The sequence below is a fragment of the Hylobates moloch genome, unplaced genomic scaffold (genome assembly GCF_009828535.3).
Source record: "Hylobates moloch isolate HMO894 unplaced genomic scaffold, HMol_V3 SCAFFOLD_10, whole genome shotgun sequence".
In the NCBI taxonomy this organism is placed as follows: Eukaryota; Metazoa; Chordata; class Mammalia; order Primates; family Hylobatidae; genus Hylobates; species Hylobates moloch.
Window position 1 is genome coordinate 39,156,061 of NW_026652285.1, and position 15,415 is coordinate 39,171,475.

A 15,415-nucleotide genomic window follows, 5' to 3' on the forward strand; every position below is an offset into this window, starting at 1 on the left:
ATTCTTTAGAAAAAAGACAATCAATAGGATGTGTATACATATATAGAAGATGGCTTAAGGATTGCCTTATTCAGTTATAGAGGCTGACATGTTTAAAATGTGCAAAGTGGGCTGGCAGGCTGGAGACCCAGGAAAGAACTAATGCTAAAGTTCAAGTCTGAAGGCTGATGGCCTGAAGAATTTCTCTTGTTCAGAAAGATCAAGACCAGATTTTTCCTAATCCTTCAACTGATTAGATGAGGCACACCCACATTATGGGGAGCAACTTACTTTACCCAAATCTGCTGATATAAATGTAATCTTACCCAAAAACACCCTTTCAGAAACATCCAGAATAATGCTTAGCCAGATTATCTGGGCAATGTGGCCCAGCTATACAGATACATACTATTAATCCTCGCAGTACCCAAAAGATGAGAAGTACTGGGAACTTAATCAGTGGTGAGCAGATCATCTCTCTTTTTTTTTCCTCCTAAATATAAGCTGCTCAACTTGGGAGATACAGAGAAGAAGACCAAAGGTAGCTTTGAGTAGGAGGCTGCATGTGGCTACACAGGATTTTCCCAGTGCTCCTTGCTGTTCCTCTACTCTATGTACAGATGTTGGAGAATAGAGAGGATGATTTTATAGTATTTTTAAGCTGGTGAAAATAAGTCCCTGGATTATTCTCTGTTTTTCCTACATTCCAGCCTCAGATCCAGTTGAGGTACACTAAACTTTTCCTGAAATGAAAAACATCCTGGAGATATAAATATTTCCCCCAAACAACTTAAATACTGGCAAACAGAAAAGGACAGTCTCGTACAGAACAAAAACAATTTAACAGAAAAATGCAGAAAAGGGCACAAGACTGGCATAAAAACTTTGTAACTTGCGAAAGAAAGACAATTTTGATTGTATTTCTTATGTAAGTTACATGGGTTGAAAGAAAAGAATAAAAGCCATTACACAGTGTTTGGTCAAGAAAATAGATTCCATTATTACACAGTCATATACCAAAGGCCATCAGTGGCCATGTACTATAGGATCTTGGAACCTGAGGTTGGAAGAGGATACTACAAGCTATAAGACTTACAGGCAATGAAATGCATGTGCAGTGACCTATTATGTTTGAAATTCTATATGTGAGGCCACTGGAGAGAGACAAAACAAAATGCATTGTTTCTAACAGAGGGAAATATTCTCCTAGGTGAAATGGGACATATATTCTCAAGCAGCAATTTGAAGACATTTCAGAATAAAGATCTGAGATGTTTTCAGATGAAGACACAAAATGTGGGGACTTTGAACCATAGTTGTAAATTAAAAACTGAAAACATGAAAAGTCCCTCTCTAGAGAGTATTAGCAATCTGCCAGATCAAATACTCACAACTCTTCCAATAAAGTGCTGACAGTGTCTGAATATTTACTTGATGACAGTTTTTAGAATTTATTTGATTGCAAATTGAATGTATATGCATCCTGAAGAAGTAAACATCCTAGTCAGTATTATCAAGTCTTATATTTAATAGTGGACCTGAACTTTTCTTTCAAAAAATAAGAAACCAAACTATGGTTACTTAAGAGATTTGGCAAATATATTACTTACTTGTTTCTCTAAATCTCTTTATTTGGGGGCATGGTTTCCTATTCAAATCATCATCAAATAGGTTTTTATTTATATAGATTCTTTTCTTGGGAATACCACTTTTAAGGATGCAATAGACCAGTAAGAGTAATTAAACATACACACGAGCTAAAAAGCAAAAGGGAAAGATCGCAAATGAAACATTTTTGAAGCTGGAAACTAGGTAAGTAAGATTCAGCTTTTTTTTTCTTTCTTTCTGCTAAAATGACAGTGCAGAAAGTTAAAAAGCCCCCCAGTGTTTATTACAATACTCTCTTGTAAAATTCAAGATTTGTCCCACCAGGGACTTTTGCCAAAAGAGATGAAATTATGGCTAAATACCATAAAAGTGGTTTAGAGTCTCTTGAACAGTTAGACCTGTGTTGCTTTTCCTGTACTTCAAAATAAGGCTACTACTCCTCACTCCCCCTAGTAGAAAAGAACTTTATTCCCCAAAGAGGATAAAACAGGTTCTCTGGCCTGGAGGACACCTGGACACAGGATGGGAATACAAAACTGAAAGGAGGAATATGCATACTAAATGTTGAAACACTTCACCCTGCCTGACTCTCCCCTCTCATTGAGATCCGCAGCAGAACCCAGGCAGCCAAGTTTCATCTGAGCAGGAAAATGTATGAATCTTCTCTAGGGAATATGTCTTACTCAAAAGAAAAGACCTAACAAAAATGGCAGCAGGAATCCCTTAAGTAGAACGAAATCAACCAGATCATAGTGAAGAATGGGGTCAACAGACCCATTGTTAAATATCGCACAAACCCAAGGATTATTAAATATTTGAAGAAAGAATGTTATACCAAAGAGACTAAAACAAATAAACAATAACTCAGAGAAAAGATTCCACAAAAAGAAAGCTTCAAAATATCTAGGATTAATATCCTCAAAGATGTGAGAAAAGGGTTTTCATCTCGAAAACAAGAACACAGATTTTTTTTTTTTTTTTTTTAATGTTGGAAACTAAGATAGTATAAGTGAAAAAATACAATGAAAGTTTTAGGGTATAAAGTTGAGAAGCTATTCCAGAATGAAAAGCAAAATGTCTAAGATTGAAATTAGGAAAAAATAAGAATAAAAAAATAAAATAAAATAAAATTAGGGAACTCACAGAGAAAATCCAACATCTTAAAACATAGAAATCCCAGAAGGAGAAAACAGAAAATATAGGATAGAAATTCATGAAAAAAATCATAAAAATTTCCCAGAATGGAAAGACATATGCTTTTATAATGAATAGACTCACCGTGTGGCCATGTTCCCAGTCCTATGAATAGCAATAGATCCACCTTAAGACACATCAATGAAAAGTCAGTACCCTGGATACAAAGAAAGGAGATCTTTAAGCTTTCAGAGGGAACATTAATATGAAATAAGCTAATAAACAATAAGACCGAGTGTTCATGATTCTGATGAGACAATATGAGTTATAAGCTAGGGCTCTATGGCTAAGTATGCAACAAAGTATATAAGAAGACTTTTATCTCCCATGCAGTCATTTCCATAATGTTACTGGAAGATGTTTTAGCTGGTAAACCAAGAAAGAGGACAAGAAATCTAGGGAATAGGGCATCCAATCTAGAAGAAAGGTGGAGGGAATCACCCATCACAAGGTGACAGCTGTGGACAGGTCTGGAGAAACACCCGGGGAAATTTGCAGCAGGATGAGTTTTATCAGAAAGGCTTGATTTAACAAGGTGAATTTATAATTTCTTGTATATTTACATGTATTAACAAAAATGATATATGGGATATGGGGGCAAAGGATTAAATGACGGTTAGTGGTTATTACTAAAACACAGAAAACGATGGCAACACAAACCACACAATTTAAAAAATCGTACAATAAACTGAAAAAAGAAAGGATTAATATTTTTATAAAAGGAAGAATAGAAGTAATGTCTGACATGTGTGTGCTGTAAATAGTGCTTATATCAATATGGCAATGTAAAAATTGCATATTGAACCAAACCATGATATGACATAATGATGAGAGGCTGAGGACACACATGTGTGTCAGAGAGCAAGGCCTGCCAAACTGGTGTTGAAAAAGGCTTGATTTGTATTTTCCAAAATAGAATGTCAATATACAGTGTCTAAATCATCCCTTCCCCTTCAAAATAAATCAAGAAATAGCAATATAATAATATTGCAGAGAAATTTGCATATAAATAACAATAGAATCATGCAAACTATTTGAAAGTGGTTGCCTCTGAGAAGCAGGAAAAAGTATGTGATAAGAGTGGTCTGTGGCTTTTGTGTACAACCACTGAATTATATAACTTTTTAAGCATGAGCATATAATTTGGATAAAAGCAGAACATAATTTTAAAATATTTTTATTTTAGAATACTAGAAATTTTAAATCACCTAAAACCCTACCTCTATTAAACTATTTCCAATAATAGTTTGGTTTCTTTTTCTGTAACTTTATATATCTTTAGATATAGACATATATATATATGTAGGTAATAATAAATATACATACTTTATATAAGTAGAAAATATTTCACAGAGAAATTGATGGATACAAGGCCATTTATAGTTCTGTGAATTATTAGATTATTTGCCTAGTTTTCTATGGCAGTCTCTGGTTTTATTATACTAAATTCTAATAGATGGGCCTATTTCAGATATTCTAGTTTTATTTTAATAATCTATTTAAAGTTTAAAATAGTAATACAAGACTTGCTTTAATGATTATCTCTTTTATGTTTTATATTTGGAAGAGAGGTTACTCAATGACTTTACTGCCTTTATGTATTAATGAAATATTTCTAATCTACAGAAATGTGTGGAGAACACTGTATTGAATGTTAATATACTCTGAAGATTGCAATCAATTACAAAATTTGTAGTCTCTTTTGTATTCATCCTGGATCTCCTCCTACTTCTTTCTCTCATAAGTAACTACTGATTTGGATATTTATCATTCTTTTGTACATATTTAAATTTTCACCATATGAATATGTAATCCAAAATAATATGTAGCATTGATTATATATTTTAAACTTCTAAAATTGATATAATGCTATATGTATTTCTTAACCAATAACTTTTATAAACTTTTTTTATGCAACTCCTTATATTGATGCATGTAGCTTTAGTTCACCTATTTTTCACTGGTGTTTACTATTCTATTTTATGAAAACAAAAATATTAACATGGTAATTTGTTTCACAGACTGTTTTTAATATTCAAAGATAAGTTCAATTGTAGCAGCAATTCAAAGCCCAAGAAGAAACAAATTACCATGAAGGAGTGTCCGTTGATATAGCAAATAGGAGAAATGGCACCCTGACAATTACAGAAATAATAGAACAATTTTAAAGATATAATAAAATAAATATGTTTAAGAAGTGTATTGAATTAAAAATAGACAAAAGAAGGCATGCTTGGAAATAATTTTACAGAACTAATAGAAATAAAAATATAGTCATTGAAAATAAAACTCAGTTAATTTAAAGAGATTAGACAAAGCTGAAGAAAGAATAAGTACTTTGAAAAATAAATCTGAAGAAATTATAAAGGATGCAGCACCAACTAAAAGGGAAAAAAAATGAAAGTTAAGCAACATAGCACATAAAATGAGAGGAGAGAATGAAAAGATCCCATGTGTATGTTGGAATAATAAGAATTATAGAAGAAGAAAGTAGTGAAAATGAGAACTGTGCATATTGATGCTTAATTCTTAATAACTTTCCAGAATTTAAGGCAAGTACTCAAATAATGCACAGCTTTCTGAGAGGGATAAATAAGAATAACTCCAAATTTAGACACATTGAATTTAAAATATAAAATGCAAAGATAAATACTTTTAACAGCAATTATAGGATTATCTAAAAATGAATGGCAATTCAAGTAAATAATTCTAATTAACAACAGGATGTTCTAAAGATAATTAAAATACATCTAAAAAGTGCTAACAGAAAAGAAATGTCAATTTATAATTTTATGTCCTGTTACATTATTATTAAAAATGGAGGGTAAAATGAAGAAATTTTCAGAGAACTATTAAAGAGTATGAGAAAAAAATAAAAAACAAAATGGATGAATATGTTTGAAATAGCCATAACTGACAAATAAAATTTATCTGTTATATGTAAAAATTAATACTTTAATAGAAAAAGTTAAATAGATAAAAGGAAAATAGACAATGAATATGTGAAAACTATTCTGTGACTATCATTTAAAAAGATACTACTATTAGTAAAAAAAAATACTGAAGTATTACACATGATAATACCCATTATTGGTAAGGACATAGTTCAATGGCAGCTTTCATACACTGCTACTACAACTGTAAACTGGTACAACTATTCTGGAGAACAATATCTAGTAAAAGCATAGATGAACAAGTCTTATATATTAACAATTCCATTTTTAACTTTAAACCCTATGTAAACCACTGAGCATATGCTCAGTCAGCTCCCTACCACAATGTTTATTGCATCTTTCCTTTACTTAGGCAAGAAAGAAGGAAATAAACAACCTGAATATTCATCAATATAGATGAATGAAATTCCGTTTAGCATTTTAAATTAATGAACTGAAACTGCATGCATTAACATGACTCAAACTCAAAAGTATGTTGTTGCTTCATAAAAACCAGTTGGGGATGGATATTGACAGTAAGATAATATTTATATATTTATGTAAGATTTAAACACACACAACAATGATATGTATTGTTTATGGTTACCTAGGTATGTGTGAATAATTCAAAATGATGGAAAATAGTTACCTGTAGAGAGAAAATAATGGTTTTATTATACCTGAAACAATTGTATGTCTTTAAAAATAATATCTGAAAGAACTGTATACAGGTTAATATATAGGTTAATATTTTGCAGTATAAAATATGTATTATGGCCGGGCACAGTGGCTCACGCTTGTAATCCCAGCACTTTGGGAGGCCGAGGCGGGCGGATCACGAGGTCAGGAGATCGAGACCATGGTGAAACCCCGTCTCTACTAAAAATACAAAAAAAAATTAGCCGGGCGTGGTGGCGGGTGCCTGTAGTCCCAGCTACTCGGAGAGGCTGAGGCAGGAGAATGGCGTGAACCCGGGAGGCGGAAGTTGCAGTGAGCCGAGATTGCGCCACTGCACTCCAGCCTGGGCGACAGAGCGAAACTCCGTCTCAAAAAAAAAAAAAAAAAAAGAAAGTTAAAATATGTATTATATCTGTACAGTGAAAGCAGAAATTTGTTTTATTGTCTTCTGAACTTTTCTACATTTTTGGAATATTACCCAATTTATACAAAATAAATATGTAAAATGAATAAATGTATTTAAGAATAAAGTTGATATCCCTTGGGTGAAGTTGTTAAATGAAGTGGTAACAACTTAATGTGTCTACATTTTTATAGTAACTCCCTGAGATGATTAATACGCAATTGCATTTTTTCCTCTATGTTACTATTACAGAGAATCACATATTTTTTTTTTTTTTTTTTGAGATGGAGTCTCGCTCTGTCACCAGGCTGGAGTGCAGTGGCTCAATCTCAGCTCAGTGCAGCCTCCGCCTCCTGGGTTCAAATGATTCTCCTGCCTCAGCCTCCCAGGTAGCTGGGACTACAAGTGCCTGCCACCACGCCCAACTAAATTTTGTATTTTTAGTAGAGACAGGATTTCACCATGTTGTCCAGGATGGCCTCAATCTCTTGACCTCGTGATCCACCCGTCTCAGCCTCCCAAAGTGTTGGGATTACAGGCGTGAGCCACCGCACCCGGCCACAAATAATTCTTGAATGATAAATGTAATGTGGTGTTCAGGTATCAACTTTTGTTTTTATTTTTCATTAGTGTAACTACATTTACTGTGTAGTAGGAAATGCCAATTCAAAACCTTGTCTACTATGGGAATATCCCCTCAAACAGGAGTAAGCCCCAGTTGCTTCATTTATCCTACATAACGGTCCCTTAGATGCATCTGGCTGATCAAAGAATGGACACCTAACTTTAATATAAAGTTGATATTTGAGTGATAAAAGGATTTGAACTTCTTGAAACTCTGGCAGGTTTATTACAGTTCCTTAAAGGAAAGTTTCATTAACATCTCTAAGGAGGAACTGTGAGCTCTCCAGATTCCTGCTTTTCCCATAACTTCCTTGGGTGGATTTTCACTGCATTCTGTTATATACTCTAGCTTCTTCTCATAAATTTTCTTTCAGGCATAAGGTAGCCAGAGTCTGATTTTGTTACTTGTAACCAAAAGTACCATAAAATACTAATATAGACTATTTTACTGAAATTTGTATAACTACTTAGAAAGTTTCGTATGCTCTTCCCCCTATATTCTTCAAAGGCAATACAGATGAAGACATTGGTTTCACCTTTGTATTCACCATTCACTCTGTATATGTTCAGCCTTTTGTCATTCTCAAGTTTACCTTCTTAATGGGCACTAGGCTCAGTTTCCTACTCCTTTCCTTTTTATTATGAGTAATATTCCATTTTCAAATCTTGAAACCGGATCCATTTAAACTTTTGTTAGCACTGTATTTCATTTCTTGTAAATCGTTTGCCTATTTAATGGTAGGCTTCTTAATTTCCATGTGTCATTTAAGGCAAATGAAAATAACACATGTTCCTTTTGAAAATAAAATGTTGCTCACCCTTTCTTAAAGAACTAAAGTTGTTTCATATAGTTTAGCTCTTAGAGCAGTAATTTAGTGTTTCTATTAAGAGCAAAGTTGCTATCTCTAGTTAATGGCAGTTTTTCCCCTGCTGTTGATGGAATTTTGGTATTGAAATTTATATCAGAGAGATGCAAATAGAATATTTCAAAGGCTCTCTTCCCAAATTAAGTGTTTTCATTAAATCAAATTACTAAGACTTCTTTACATATAAAGGTTTCTATAAATGTATCTACTAAAACTTGTGAAAAAAACGAAAGAAAGTTTATAGAAAAGATGTATGCCTGCTTTGCACCTTTTTCACATAGTAGTTATACACGGAGAACACTCGATTTCACAAATAAACTAACTGGTAAACAACTTCAGATGCTGGCAAAAAGCAGTGGAATATTGATATAGAGCAAATGGAGACATGTTTAGTATCTCAGAATTACAATACTTACCTTCCTTTTCCTAGTATTTCACTTGGAATTATTTGATGGATTCAGTTTGTCCCACCAACTTTTCCCAGTCAGTTTTTCCTGCAGTTCTGAAATAATTGATGGGGCTTATAGTGTAAGACTTTCAATGCAACTTAGGGGAAAGGTAAAAAGACTTTGAGAGTTCGAACACAGAGATTTGACCTCATTATCATTCTACTTCTCTAATCTAACTGATCTACTATTGGGGTTCAGAAAATGATACACCAGAGTATGGCATTTTGGAATGCTGAGTACTTTGAACTGAAGGACATTGGAAGGGTCTCAGAAGCAGTCACTTTCTGACATTCTCTTGCCCTTCTTTCTCCTGCTCCCTTTTCTCCCTCAAGGCGGGCCACAGAAACTAGAATTCCAGAACTACTTTCCCCAAAAGACAGCCATAAAACCTAGAAATATTACTTTAACCTTCTTCCACCTTTCTGTGTAGGAACTAGCTGTAATGAAATTCTCTGACCCACCTTGTCTAATAATAGATCGTAAGACCCTCATTTCAGAATGCGTCCTGCCCTATACCCAGGAGAAGGAAATACTACACAGAGAGTTTAAGAAGAATCTGAATGAACAAGCCTTGATGAGTTTCCTCACTCAGTCTATCACCATTAGATCATTCCCTTTTTGTCCAATCACATTTTTGCATGGCTGCTTATCCTTCATCTAACCGAATTTGGTCTTCATTGCTGAAGGCTCCCATGTCACATAGAACTGATTAAATATTTTTGTTAATGCTCTTCCCTTATTAACCTTTTTGCTATAGGAGTGTCAGCTATGACCCTTACGATGGGTGAGGAAAACTGTCCTATCTCTCTACCCCTACACTACCAAAACCTATTTGTATTAGAAGAAAACTAATCAATCTAAAGGCCTTTTTTCTTTTTCACACCTTCCTTAATTTATCAGCATATTTTACTCTTGGTAAAGAGTACCACTGGTTCAACTTCTTTAGATTCCACATATAAGTGAGATCATGAAGTATTTGTCTTTCTGTGCCTGTCTCATTTAACTTAGCCTAATATTCTTGAAATTAATCTATACTGTTGCAAATGACAGAATTTTCTCTTCCTTCTTCTTTCCTCCTCCTCTCCTCCACATCCTCCTCCTCTTTCTTCTTCTTTTAAGACTAAAGCATATTCCAGGGTGTGTGTGTGTGTGTGTGTGTGTGTACACACATACCATATTTTCTTTATCCACTTATCTGTTGATGGTTAGGTTGATTCCATATCTTGATTATCGTGAATAATACTGCAATGAACATGGAATACAGATAGCTCTTCAATATACTAATTTCTTTTTTTTTTTTTTAGAATTTATATCCAGAAGTGGTATTTCTGGATCATATGATAATTCTATGTTGAGAGGAAAGGGGGAATGGGGAGATGTTGGTCAAATGGTACAAAGTTTAATTTAGGATGAACAAGTTATTTATATCTATTGTAGAACATGGTGATTATAGTTGATAATGTACATTTGAAAATTTCTAAGAGAGTAGATTTTAAATGTTCTCATCACAAAAATGATAAGTATGTGAGGTGATGGATATGTTAAATACCTTGATTTAATCATGTCACAATGTATACATATATCAAAACATCATGGTATATACTATTAATATATACAACTTTGTCAATTATACATTAATAAAGCTGAAAACAACACGAGCACCTCTGGTTCAATTTAGTGAATTAAAATTCCATCTTTCACAGTTTCTGCATGCTTAACCTAGCACAAGTTACATAGACTTCAGTGCCTCCATTTTCTTATCTGTTCAATGGGAACAAGGATAGGTATAGTACTTATTATATAGGTTTCTTATGAAGATAAAATTAGCTAATATGTGAAGAATACTTAGAGTAGTAGTGACATACAATATGAAAGTGAGTATTTTCTACAGAAAACTGTATGGTATAATGTTGTGTGGATTATTTTAGGAACCAGACAGATACAGTTTCAAAGTTTACTCACCTACTTTCTACTTTATGACATTGAGGAAGTTATTTATCTTCAATAAATATTAGTGAACCAATCTGTAAAATGTAAAGGCTTTTACAAAGTCACAATATACAGTAAGTATACCTAGAACACAATAGGGAAGTATTTGGCATATTTTTAAGTGGGTCCTTTCTTCATTCTAATAAAATACAAATACCCAGGCTAGCGTCTAAGGACCACTAAAACTTCTCCTCCTCTTTTTCCTCTCCTTTCACTTGTACTACCAACTCTGCCCTCCCTATATGGAATAACTAAATACATACCTCTTTGATATGGTTAAGACCAGCAAGCCCCTGATTCTTTAATTGTTTTATCCTCTTTGGGGAATAAAGTTCTTCTTTTCTACTAGGGGGAGTGAGGAGTAGTAACCTTATTTTGAAGTACAGGAAAAACAACACAGGTCTAACTGTTCAAGAGACTCTAAACTACTTTTATGGTATTTAGCCATAATTTCATCTCTTTTGGCAAAAGTCCCTGGTGGGACTAATCTTAAATTTTACAAGAGAGTATTGTAATGAACACTGGGGGGCTTTTTAACTTTCTGCACTGTCATTTTAGCAGAAAGAAAGAAAAAAAAAGCTGAATCTTACTTCCCGTATATTATAGTGCCCCCATCCCAAGCCTAGGATGTTTTCCAGACTTATTTTTGCAGATCCATTGCCTTTGCTCTCTTTCATAAGTTGCAAATGGGTGACCATCCAGCAGATGTATTTTAATTGGGCCAGTTCATATTTTTAAAATTGAACAGAAATGTCTTTAGGTAGTCCCCCATGGTGGGTTTGATTTCTCAAAAATAAGCACCAATAGCAGTTATGGATTTATCTTTCTAGGTATTTTACACTGCATATATAAACATGCATACATATGTAAGGAAACATTCATACGCAGAGTATTTTTTTAGATTTATTGCTTATAAAAAACCATAGGGGAGTTAGATACTTCTAGTATAGTGTTTTGTTTGACATACACAATAATTTAACAGTCTCATAGCTACACAAGTAGTACTTTCCTGCCAAATAAACTGCTTAACACCTAAAAAAAAAAAAAGAAAGAAAGAAATTCACAATGCTCTATAGTAATCATTAGTCCTTCACATATTTAGGTCTCCTGACTGGCCTCTGAAGTCTTTGGGTTTATCATGGAACTCTTCTTAATTAAAGCTAACATTATTGAATCACTACCTTGTCTGCCTCCCCTCAGTTCAGTTAAAATCTTTATTTGTCCCTTTATACAATATGATGTAAGGCAGGAAAAAGTGAGTTTGGGTGTAAGATAGAAGTGATTTTAATCTCTGCAGCTAAAAACTCTTACCAAGCCTCCCTTGCTCATCTGTAAAGTGCAGAGAATAATTCTCAAATGCAAATAATAATTGTTTTAGGGTTGCTTTGACAATGACTATAAAGAATATATATAACATAATTAACATAGTACCTCTTCCAAAATAAGTAATCTATAGATATTAACTCCTCTGAGTCCGTTTTCTAATTTGGCAATTAAAAGGATTGAGATTAGATGACCATTTAAGTTCCCCCAGTTCAAAAACAAGAGACCCATGGAATTCCTAATTTTATATTTTAGGTATCCTCTGTTTGTTGTGCTTTCTTATTATAATAATAGAATATAGTAGAGTATAATATAATATATAAGATAATATCATATAATAATATTTTATTTTTATTTTTGTATTCAGTGTACTCACATATATTGCCTTATGACATTTTTAATATGATGCTAGTAATGCATTTTGCTATTCTTCTTGTTGTAACAGCTTCTGACTTTTTAACAGAGAGAAGGAAAGAGAAAGATACTAACATGGGTGGGAATGCCCACTCCGGACTCCATGGTAGGTCCTTTGCAAATGCGAATGTTTTTGTTCATTGAAGGCCTCATTGATCAAGCAGAAGTCATGAACATGAGTGAGTAATTAACAACAGAGAGGGTTCGGTGTACCTGGTTATCAGTCAGTGTGGATTACAAAGGCCAGTGAAAAGATACTGTTAACCAGCACCAACTAAGTGAAAGTCAGTCAAGAGAGCGGTCACTGCATTAGAGGTATGATTTCCAGATACAGTAGTTTTTAATTTACGAAGTCTCGGATTACAGAACTGGCAACTCTATTCCATAAAAATGAGGTCTTCGAAATTATGCCATTATAGTATGAGCAATTATTATTTATTTTTGTTTTTTATTCGTATTTTTTTTTTTTTTTGAGATAGGTTTTTATTCCTGTCGCCCAGACTGGAGTGCAGTGGCTTGATGTTGGTTCACTGCAACCTCTGCCTTCCGGGTTCAAATGATACTTGTGCCTCAGCTTCCAGAGAAGCTGGGACTACAGGTACACGCCAGCATGCCCAGCTAATTTTTGTATTTTTAGTAGACAGAGTTTTGCCATGTTGGCCAGGTTGGTCTCAAACTCCTGACCTCAAGTGATCCGCTTGCCTCGGCCTTCCAAAGTGCTGGGATTACAGGTGTGAGCCACTGTGCCCAGCCTAAAATACTTTTTGTTAGATTCATAATTGCTTGTTTTTATGATTTAACATAACAATCAAGATCTTATTAAACCTAAGCATGTCATCAGGTGCCTTCTAACCCCCTCCTTTCACATTCTAATACCTAATGTGTTTGAAATTAATGAAGCAACACTTACTTTTACATTGATTAAAAGCAAGGAAATATATTTTATTTAAAATGAATGTTTTGCAATCTTTCAAGCATTCTTAAGTGTTTTGTGTTCAGGGTTATTTAAAAAGCATGTAGATGCACACTAAATATAGAAAAAGTAAGGAGATTTTATACATTCATATACCTTTTTTCGTTAATACTTTTTTGTTACTGTTTCTGGGCTTAAACTCAAAATTCATAAAAATTCTGAGGCATTCCAAATACGAGTGTTGCTCAGTCCCAAGTGGTCTCAGTTCACTAAATTATTCAGTGCTCTACATAAATGTGTCAAACTTATTCACAGGGCATAAATGAAGAGATCTTGTGCTTGATAATCCAGAACTGTCTTTCTAATGATGAATAAAATATTTTAAAGACATTGAAAAAGGGATAACAAGTAGCCCTTAAAACTTTCTCTTGGTTCCAGAGATGTGCTATTCTACATTAAGGTATTAAGGAAATTTATGAGGATTTGATTATAAGCTAAGTAAAACATAAGTTTAAATAGACATTTATTGGACTGATCAACTTGTAAGTGGGAAATTCAGAGGCTTGTTAAATCTGCTAAAGACATTTGGGTGATTTTGAAGTCTCATATTCCCTCCTGTCTTTATATGCAATAGTTATTTCCTGAAGTACTAAATACGTCATTTGGCCCATTATTTATGTTTTAAGATGCCTGCTCCCAGATCGTCTAGTGCATTTGGCAAAGGACATGTTTTGCCATGTTTGTCGCTGAAGCCTGATCTCCTCTGGTGCTTTTCCCTGTTGTTTTCTGTGCCCTACACGTTGTGTTCGGCTCTTTTCTGCCCATTCCTAGACATCTTCTTCTTTCAGACCCTGAATTACAGGAGTGTGGCATGTAGCAGAGTTTACTGAATCTTTAGGCATGTTGTTCTCCAAGTGTGGTTCATGCACTGTCTCACTCACCTCAGCATAACTGGGATACCAAAGGGGAATCCCTGAACACATCACTGCTCTCATGAATCACAATCCATGGAAATCACAACTAAGCATCTGTATTTTCTACAAGTTCCTTAAATAATTCTTAATTACGCCAAAGAGAACAACTCTTTTGAATTAATCAGTGGTGATGGGGTAAAGGATCAGCTATATAAATTACAATTAAAAAACAAACTTAAATTTGCTTCTTAGGCCTCGTTGTCCTGATATTTTCTGGCTATCCATGTGTTGTATACTATACTACCAGTTTGAGTTTGAGTTCAATTCTCTTTTAATTGAATGGGAATGCCTTTAGGTAAGGTAAGAAATCCACAATTCACTACAATAATCATTAATCTTCATGTATTTGGATCTCTTACCTGACACAAGAGCCTCTCAGAGGGCCATGTTTTCCTTAGGCCTCTCTAGTAGATAGGAAGATGTATTGCCCAGATTCTCACTCAAGAAGACCTTGCTGTCCAGCTGCAGGGAGAGCTATCAGCAGATAGCTTGCAGCTGCCTGTGTTTTTCAGGATCTACCTTACCTGTAGAGGACAGACTTGCTGTACCCCTTACCCATCCAGCACCCGGTAAGTGAGTGGAAAAGGTATGGCCATTTCTATCCATTGCAAGACAACTTTGAAAGGTAATATCCACTGCAGAGTTCCCTAGCAGATGCTTTGTTGATTGGCATCACAATTTAACTTCTTTCCCTTCCTAATCCTGCTTCTTACCCTTCTTTTCACAGATATTAATTCCTAATCAACATTTTGTACCCCAAACTCTGTTTTAGTGTGTGCTTCCAGGAATGCACTCATTCTATTATGGCTTCAGTCTGCAGTCACATTATGGAGGCAGCTTCTCTCCTCTGAAAACAGCCTGTCTCAGCTCTCCATTCCTCTCTTAAGTTACTAAGATATGTTTCCAATATATCTTACTTCAGAATACACCAAGTTTTTGAATTTTAACTCTAATCAAGATTCAGCTCTGAAACTGATTTACCATATTCAAGAACATAATAGATGAGTTCTATTTTTCTAATAGCAAATTGGCCATCTGCTCCCTGTAATGATTTATGTTTTACCCAAG

At 34.2% G+C, this 15,415-nt stretch overlaps 1 protein-coding gene across 3 annotated transcripts in view; it reads left to right on the forward strand.

Annotated features, from left to right (window-relative positions):
* The window catches only part of LINGO2 (leucine rich repeat and Ig domain containing 2), a 1,340,276-nt gene that overhangs the window by 672,278 nt on the left and 652,583 nt on the right, over nucleotides 1-15,415 (forward strand). Inside the window, exon 6 of one of the 3 annotated variants that reach the window (XM_058445803.1) lies at nucleotides 14,860-14,916. The exons of the other annotated variants lie outside the window; for them this stretch is intronic. The gene's annotated coding sequence lies outside the window, so the exon portion shown is untranslated. The remainder of the gene's footprint in view (nucleotides 1-14,859; nucleotides 14,917-15,415) is intronic. 3 annotated transcript variants of the gene reach the window in all.